The sequence below is a fragment of the Mixophyes fleayi genome, chromosome 6, assembly GCF_038048845.1.
Source record: "Mixophyes fleayi isolate aMixFle1 chromosome 6, aMixFle1.hap1, whole genome shotgun sequence".
NCBI classification, from domain to species: Eukaryota; Metazoa; Chordata; class Amphibia; order Anura; family Limnodynastidae; genus Mixophyes; species Mixophyes fleayi.
Genome location: NC_134407.1, coordinates 134,892,251 through 134,902,304, shown reverse-complemented (window position 1 = coordinate 134,902,304; position 10,054 = coordinate 134,892,251).

Here is a 10,054-nt window from a genome sequence, read left to right as displayed (position 1 = left end):
TTCAAAAGATGCTTGCTAACCACTCATATGTCCCACTGGGCTTTAAACTGTGTTTAACTTTGTAAGTAGTGGTGTATGAAACGATGTAATCCTCAGCTGTAATTGTAAGTTATATATGAGGGGAACACAACAGCAAAGGACATCCATCCAATACACGTCAAAGTCACTTTGTATTCAGTTGTGCAAACTCATCTGCAGCAAGTTAAAATTTTCCCTAAAAAAATATGTTTTAATTTATCTACAGTGTAATTAATATTACTAATATTATTTATTATCAATTAAAGAACCAGTCTACTACAGCAACATACTATTCCCCCATCTTTACATTTTAGTTTAGCTATATATTTACTTGCTGCTGCACAAAGATTGTGAATTGGGTGAGAATTCCCCCTTCTGCTTAAAACTGCCTGTAGAATTTAGCTTTTTCCAGTATAAGGGGGATATTCAAATACGGTTTGCGGCCACGATTACGCACGGCCGCATGGGTCCAGGTACTGCAATATCGTGGATTGGGTGCAATCAGAAATCCACGATATTGCGCTACCGTAATGATGCTTTATGCACACAGCCACGCGTAAGCGCAGCTGTGAATTGTAATTGAAAATCCCCCTAAGAATATAAATATCTAGCATACGAGAGCACGTAACTTTTTGGGTTAGCGATTCTTTAAAAACTGCAAGGGGTAATTGTATCTAGCTGTGAGTTTCCGGCGGGTTTGAAAAGTGGAGATGTTGCCTATAGCAAGCAATCAGATTTTAGTTATCATTTAGTACATTCTACAAAATGATAACTAGAGAATCTGATTGGTTGCTATAGGCAACATCTCCACTTTTTAAAACTGCTGGAAACTCTCAGCTTGATAAATTTACCCCTAAGAATTTTTCTTTCGAATTGTGCTGGTATAATATAAATATTAAGTGATGATGACTGTATAAAAGTATTGTTGCTATAGTGCTTCACCTAGTTTTTCTGATGATACCAGGAAGTCTGCTCACAGAACTCACCAATTAGTACAGTTCCATTTATTTATTTTCTCTTTGCCATAATTTCTTTATTTCCTCAAAGAGTCCATACTGTCAGATGATATTTTTTAATAAACAAAAATATTTAACATAATTTCTCACTAAACAAAAACCATATTTATAAATAAAAGCGAAGTTTCGACCCTGGTGGTTCATTTCAGGGGCAAAAACTGGTTTTCTAGAGAGGGTTTCCATAAATATACTTCTGAAGAAAACCTAACATGAAACACTGTAAATTTATTTATTTATATGTAACCCTTCTTATGCCAGTGGCCAGCCTATTTATCAATCTTATTGCCACTCTCTTTGCGTCTTTCATGTTTATTTGCCCTCTCATCCCCTCACTGCACACACACTTGTAAACTTCCTCTCTGAGCATGTATGATTGAGGATTAGAATACCGTTTCATAAGCAAGGGTTTAAAACACTGGCAGCAGCTCCAGGTAGGCATGTGTGAGGGAGATGGGCGAGGGCGCCAGCGCTCTGTCTTACTCAGGGCACTAAAATGTTTACGGCTTTGCAAATCACTACATTTTATGGACGATGGGAGCCCAAAAGTTTCTAGAGAGTACTGTCATCATTTCTCCCCCTCTCCCTCATTGCACATAATCACTATGGGAGCCGACTTCACACAAAAAAAACATAGTGTGTTCACATGTGTACACTATGTAGCAAACGTGCTCACAAGCATATACAGTGAAATATATATGAGCATATCTATGCCTTTAACATAATACAATAATACACAGTACCAAAGTTTGACAAAAGTAACTACAATAATAATATTTACAAACACATCATAACTCATGAAGGAACAAGACCCTGTATAGACCCTGTCCATATACTCCATTCAGTGTTTGATTGATCGCAATTTTTACTTAACTCTTTGCAGAGTAAATTTAATAGAACACAGATGCAGCTACTACTGAAAGTAGGCACAAGGCTCCTGGATTAAATAGGTCAGGTTGATAATTATGCTTGGCAAATTTAGGCTACACAACCATGCAAACAGTCTATAGCCTAAAGCCCGTTTAATATACTTGTGAACCTGAACTATCTCATTTGATAATATTGCCATTCTGAGGGAAGGCATTTTAGGCTGAAACAATTTAACATAATACAAGCCTATAAAATCATGTGTTCTAGCATACATACAAGACTGTAATCACTAGTAATCAGCACTTAGGCTAGTCCTGTCGCTGGAGCAAGAGATACGTCTGGAAAACAAGTACCTTAGAGAAACCCAAAGATTGAATCGGATGCTGCTACGTGGGCTTAAGCTTGGCACGCCCTTACTGTACATTAACTATGGCATGTGCCCCTTCCCCACCCAATTCCCTCCCTGAAATCATAGGCTGTTAAAAGTGTCCTTTGCACTCGAAGGTGAACTGAGCACAGAAAACACCAGTTACGCTCCTTAATGAATCAGGCCCATCATGAGCCTGCATTTGCAATACAATGAAAAACATTCTCCATAAATAGCTCACAGTGTATGTCACCCTTTCCCCACACAATACCTTTAATTAGCTTATCTAACTTATCTAAAAATAAAGACACAGAGACATATATAAGTTGGCTAAAATGGAGGTCACAGTTTATTAATTTAAATTACCTTTATTGGTGGTGGAGAAAGAGCAATGCGGGACAGCTACCAAGGTGATGCAAACTAGCAAACGTGGAAAAATGGTGAAACAGCCATGCAACCATTTAACAGGGGATCTCATCCCAAAATATCTGGCATGCGCTAACTTGGGAACAGAATGATTGTACCCCCTCTAAACTCACGATTGCCCCCCCTCACTGAGCCGGACAAGGGACCCTCCTCACCGAAGGACCAGAGAGTTACTGCTGCCTCGAAGGGGACAGTGAACTGCAGCCAAGCAACACTAGCGCCTTAATTATCAGCCATTGATCGCAGTGCATTTCTATCAACTGTGCCTGCTCTGTGGCGAATCGGAAAAAAAGGTTAAAATTGATCTAACTAACCAAAAGATACCCCTGGTGTGGGTGGGCGGGATCTTGTGAAGAAGAGTGAGACAACCAGGAAGTGCTGCCTTCTATATGACAAACCAGGAGTCTCCCACTCTAATAACCATTGGTCGGGCTGTGACAGATGAAAGATGAAAACCAGTTGCAGCTGCTTCCGGAAACCTGGTTGCCAACTCTTAAATGAAATAAGGGTTAGTATCTTGTGTCCCTGGATCGTAGCTGAGTCTCATGTGTACTTGAGCTAGGAATGTCATGCGTAGATGGTTCTGTGGACCTATCACTTGTGCGGGCGTGGGGATATGGTACCAACGCTGCGGGGGAGGTGTGGCGCACCGAGTTCGGGAATAGGTCACATGATGTCCGGATGGGGAAATGAAGTCTATAGGCGGGAAGGGCCATTGCGACAAATTGTCGGCACTAAAGTGGTGGTACCGTGTGAATTGGCATGGTATGGGTACTAAGCAAATTGTGACCTGTGTGCAGACAAAGAGGACAACCTGTCGCGCCAGTCAAGTTGGGTAGTGTTAATGGGGGATAGCTGCGTGCGTTGCACCCACCTCTGAATAAGTGCCATTCTGCTAGGGGGGGGGTGAAGATAAATTTTGATGGTAGTCTGAAAGCCTCACTGATGTTTCTCCAAGTGCCGATTGTCTATATAAACTGGAAGTGTCTACGGTTGTACTGCTAAGTGACTGTCCCTCACGATCCGTAATAGGGCTCAGAGAAATGGTGTCACTGGCTGAACTGAAAGTGGGCTGGTAAAGTGACCTCCTCTCCTGGGGGGCTTCCCTATAATATTGAGCGCTCCCAAGAAGAACCCCGAGGGTTCTGCGACAGGAAGGGACTGGGTAAAACAAAAATTTGATTAAGGGTTGGGGGGTTAAAAACTTGGCCAGCTAAGTTACTGGCTGGCAATGGAAGAGTTAATGGACAGTAGGGGCCAGCACTGAGGTTGCTGCTGCCAGGGGCTCCCTCCGGTGGCCTATTATATGTGTGACTGGCCATAGAATACGAACTGACAGGTGAGGGGGAAGTGAGAGCTAAACTAATTAATAGGGAGGGCTCCTCTGCGACAAGAAGGACTTCCCTCCCTCTGTCACAGCTCTCAGGTATATTCCACAATATTAATGTACAGAAACAATGATGCTGGTAAACTTAAATATTTATTGTGAATACAGGCAGGGGTGGATCTCAGTGGCTGAAGGGCCAGGCAAGGGATGAAACAAAATGTCCAGAAATAATATGCAAAACAAAAGTCTCTTAAACTTGCCAGGCTCCAGAGATGCAGAGTGAAGTCAGAGTGAAATCAGAGTCCAAAGTCCAGGTAATTATGAATAGCAAATGTCACGGGCACTAGGAGTCTTTACCCAGGGATCACCAGGTGATAGGCTTACCAGAGCAGTATAGGTGGTAATATGGTACTCTGGTAGCAGGGTGATCACGGAACAGGAAATGGCAGATGATGAGATGCTCAGGAAAGTCTATGACTAGCAGCACTGGCAATATGGAGGTAATAATACACGAGGAACTGTATGGACAAAGGACACGTGAAGGTAGTCAGTGGTCTGCGGTAGCAAGTTGTACCACTGCTATAGTGAGGAGGAATGTCCAACAGAAACGAGGAGGTGATGAGAGTCAGCGGTCTGCGGATAGCAAGTTGTACCGCTGTCTGAGTGAAGGAATGGAATCCAAGTGGAGGTATCCGGGGAGTCAGTGGTCTGCGTTAGCAAGTTGTACCACTGCTATGTGAGAGGATACTGGAACAGGTGAAACTGGAAACAGGGGTCAGTGGTCTGCCACTAGCAAGTTGTATAACTGAATATATATGTGAGGAGGTGCACGGGGAGAGACTGCAACACAAGATATACACGGGCACCTTGACTTTGATCCACAGTAATATGCACAATATAAATGTATATATGACTGAACAACACTGCCAATATAGAAAGTCTCTTGAAGTAATCCAGCACGAGATAACACAGTCAATGATGGCAATAGACTCAGCGGATAGCAAACTCCAGAGGAGAACCAACACAGTCCAGCAAGGTATGCAATACACAGCACAGTCAATGAGAAGTATGCATACCGTGGTTCAGGAGAAGGCAGTCAGACAGGAGTGCAGAGATACCTGAACGGCAGGAGGCCGGCAGGATGCAAAGTCCCTGGATGGGTGAAGCGGTGGTCTAGTAGGTGCAGCGCACAGGTAGGTAGACCAGCAGGGAACACAGGAAAGCGTGGAGAGCGGATCAGCAGTAGCTGGATGAGTAGCGCTGAGGAGTAGCAGCAGCGGGTCTCTGCGGGAACACGGAGGTAGCCAATAGCAACCAGCAGGTGCAGTAACGATGGGACACGGGAGAGCAGAGTTGAACTGGAACTGTTGATCACGGAGAGTAGCGGGTAGCAATAGTGGCAGCAGACTCAAGGAAACACGGGAGAGTTGACAAGGACTGAAGACTGAAGCGCACAGAGGCAGCGGATAGGAATCAGCCAAACAGTCACGATGAAACACAGACGGGTTGCAGGTTGAAGACTGTAGTGCACGGAGGCAGCAGATAAGAATCAGCTAACAGTCACGATGATTAAACACAGACGAGTTGCAGGTTGAAGACTGTAGTGCACGGAGGCAGCGGATAGGAATCAGCTAGCAGTCACGATGATGAAACACAGACGAGTTGCAGGTTGAAGACTGTAGTGCACGGAGGCAGCGGATAGGAATCAGCTAGCAGTCACAATCATGAACAGGTGAGTGGATGTGAATGAAAGACTGTAGTGCACGGAGGCAGCGGATAGGCATCAGCTAACAGTCCCAATAATACATGGTAGAGTTGAAGTGGTTAGAAGACTGTAGTGCACGGAGGCAGCGGATAGGAATCAGCTCACAGTCACGATGATACAGTAGATGGTAGAAGTGGTATGGGAACCACAGTAGTAGAAGTGGTTTGGAAACCACAGAGGTAGAAGTGGTTTGGAAACCACAGGAATCAGCTGGGCTGAATAAACGAGGAAACACAGGAACACCTTCAGAGACTCATGGGGAATGAGACTCCAAGATCAGGCAACGTGGTGTTGACCACAGGTGCTTAATATAGGGAGGTTGCCTGATCTGCCAATTAAGTTAAAGGAACATACACTGAAGGTTTAGAAAGGGCTGCGCATGCGCAGTCCCTCAGGATGGAGGACGACCACGGTTCCTAAATGTCCGGGAAGAAGCACTCACAGTCCGGTGAGTGACAGTACCCCCCCTTTTAAAGGTGGGCACAGAACGCCTGGAACCGGGCTTGTCCGGATTTTTGGAATAAAACTTCTTCAGAAGGGCAGGAGCATTAAGATCTTCAGCTTTGATCCATGAACGCTCTTCAGGACCAAAGTCCTTCCAATGAACGAGGAAACGGAGGACTCCTCGCGAAATTTTTGCATCCAATACCTCAGTAATCTCGAAATCCTCCTCCTGATGAACTTGAACTGGCTGCGGTGCTGAGGGAGGAGTCGAGAAACGGTTGATGATGAGAGGTTTGAGCAAGGACACGTGGAAGGCATTGGAAATCCGAAGATTCTTAGGAAGAAGAAGTTTAACACATACTGGATTGATAACTTGAATGATCCTATATGGACCAATAAAACGAGGGGCGAATTTCATAGATGGAACCTTCAAACGAATATTTTTGGTAGATAACCAGACACGATCTCCAATTTTTAGTGGTGGAATAGCCCGCCTCTTCTTATCTGCGAAAGACTTATATTTATTAGATGTCTTCTTTAAACAGGTTTTGACCTGAGACCAGATATTTTTGAAGGTTTGACAAGCAGTCTCCACAGCAGGAACTTGGGTGGGCGGGAGGGCAGGAAATTCCGGAAAAGACGGATGGTGACCGTAGACCACAAAGAATGGAGTTTTGGATGATGACTCATGGTACATGTTGTTATGGGCGAATTCAGCCCAAGGGAGCAATTCTACCCAGTTGTCTTGGTTGGCTGAAGAGAACATCCTAATAAAAGTCTCAAGATCTTGATTGACTCGTTCCGTTTGTCCGTTAGATTGCGGATGGTAAGACGATGAGAGTGCTAATCGTATGCCCAAGGTTTTACAAAGGGCCCGCCAGAATCTGGAAACGAATTGTACTCCTCTATCTGACACAATCTCAGACGGACATCCATGGATGCGGAAGATTTCTTTAATGAAATGTTCAGCCAGAGTAGACGAGGAAGGTAAACCGGACAGAGGGACGAAATGAGCCATCTTCGAAAATCTGTCTACCACTACCCAAATAGTATTGTGATTCTTACTTGGTGGCAAATCAGTAACGAAATCCATACTAATATGGGTCCAAGGCTTGGACGGAATGGGTAGTGGTCGCAGCAACCCTGCTGGAGTTCTGCGGGAGGATTTGAACTGAGAACATAAATCACAGGAAGCAATAAACTCTTTGACGTCTCTCCTCATTGAAGGCCACCAGTAACTACGAGAGAGAATCTCAAAGGTCTTATGTTCACCGGCGTGTCCAGAAAAACGAGAGGCATGGAACCACGAAAGGATTTTCCTCCTCAGAGTAGGAGGCACGAGGGTCTTCCCAAATGGTAGCATTTTGGTGGATGCAGCAGCCAGAGAAATACATTTGGGGTCTAGAATAGCATGGTTGGGAACCTCTTCTACATCAGAGGATGTCACAAAAGCTCGAGATAGAGCGTCAGCTTTCTTGTTCTTAGCGGCTGGTTTGAAGGTTATAATTAATTCAAAACGGGAAAAGAAAAGAGACCATCTTGCTTGACGAGGGTTCAAGCATTGAGCAGATTGCAAATATGACAAGTTCTTATGATCCGTGAAGATCGTCACCGGATGGCGAGCTCCTTCCAACAAGTATCTCCATTCCTCTAATGCAGCTTTGATGGCCAGCAACTCCTTGTCCCCGATAGTATAATTTTTTTCTGCGGGCAGAAGACCCCGAGAGTAGAAGGCACAAGGATGTAATTTTTGTTGCTCCGAGCGTTGGGAGAGAATAGCTCCTAAGCCCACATTAGAGGCATCTACTTCTAGGAAGAAGGGGAGTGTCACATCAGGCTGTCGCAGAATGGGAGCAGACGAGAAGGACTCTTTGAGGATTTGAAAGGCTTGGAGAGCCTCAGATGACCATTGCTTAGTATTAGCCCCTTTCCGAGTTAGGGCCACAATAGGAGATGCAATGGATGAAAAGTCTTGAATGAAGCGTCTATAGTAATTGGCAAAACCTAAAAAACGCTGGATGGCACGAAGAGTAGTTGGCTGAGGCCAATGTAGTACAGCATTTACTTTGTCTGGATCCATCTTCAGGCCAACTCCGGAAACTATATACCCCAAGAATGGAATCTGGGGTAACTCGAATGAACATTTTTCCAATTTACAGAACAATGAGTTTTTCCGTAGTCTGGAGAGGACCTCTGCCACATGTTGGTGATGAGAAGGCAGGTCCTGTGAGAAGATCAATATGTCGTCCAAGTAGACAACGACACATACATATAATAAGTCCCGAAAGATCTCATTGATGAAACCCTGGAAAACAGCGGGGGCATTACACAGCCCGAAGGGCATTACTAAATATTCGTAATGCCCATCTCTGGTGTTAAACGCGGTCTTCCATTCGTCACCGGAACGGATTCTAATTAAATTGTAGGCACCACGAAGATCCAACTTAGTAAATATCCGAGCTCCCTTGATGCGATCAAATAGCTCAGTGATCAGCGGAATGGGATACCGATTCTTGATAGTAATGGCATTGAGTCCACGAAAATCTATACAAGGGCGTAATGATCCATCCTTCTTTTTGACGAAGAAGAACCCAGCTCCAGCGGGAGAGGTGGAAGGTCGAATGAACCCACGCTGGAGATTCTCCTGTATGTACTCAGATGTGGCTTGAGTTTCAGGTAACGAGAGAGGATAGACCCGACCCCTGGGAGGAGTCTTGCCAGGTAGAAGGTCGATCGGACAATCCCAAGAACGATGAGGAGGAAGACGTTCAGACTGAGCTTTATCAAACACATCGGCAAATGAAGCATACTGAGGAGGGAGTCCCGGGGAGGAAGATGAGATGGAAGATTGCTGTACTTTAAGAGGAATAACTTGAGAAAGGCAACGATGGTGACATTCAGACCCCCAAGACGTAACTTGAGGAGTGCGCCAGTCAATCTGGGGAGAGTGACACTGAAGCCATGGAAGGCCTAAGACAATCGGACTTGTCGTAACTGGAAGAATTAAAAACGAAATTTCTTCATGGTGTAGTACACCAATCTGAAGGGTTACTGGAGACGTACACTGGGTGATGAGACCATTGATGAGACGTGATCCATCTATAGCCGTCACAGTAATGGGTGTTTTTAAAGTGATCACTGGTAGGGACCATTGATTCACTAGTGATTTAGAAATGAAATTTCCTGCTGCTCCGGAATCAATCAATGCCTGTGACTCAAAGGATTTGGTAGCAAAGGAGATCGTAACATCAAAAGCACAGACTTTAGATTTCATAGACAATGGAGAGGACTCCAGGGACCCTAACTTCACCTCTCCAGAACTAGTTAGGGCCTGGCATTTCCCGATCTCTTAGGGCAAGAGCTGAGCATATGCGTGGAATCAGCACAATAGATACAGAGTCTATTCTTTACTCTTCGTTTCCTCTCCTCTGAAGATAACTTGGAACGTCCTATCTCCATGGGAATCACAGAGGATGGAGCTGGACGAAATTGAGGGTTTGAACGAAGAGGTGCTTTGACAGCCGTTGTTTTCTCAGACTCTCTTTCACGAAATCTCATATCTACACGATGGCAAAGAGAGATCAAATCTTCTAGTGACGAAGGAAGCTCTTGGGTAGTCAGTGCATCTTTAATTTTATCGGAGAGCCCCTGCCAGAAGGCGGCAACTAATGCTTCAGTGTTCCACTGAAGCTCAGAGGCTAAGATCCTAAATTGAATGACATACTGTCCTACTGTATGGGAGCCTTGTCGCAAACGAAGAATGCTGGAAGCAGCGGAGGTCACACGACCTGGTTCATCGAACACACTTCGGAACGTGGAAATGA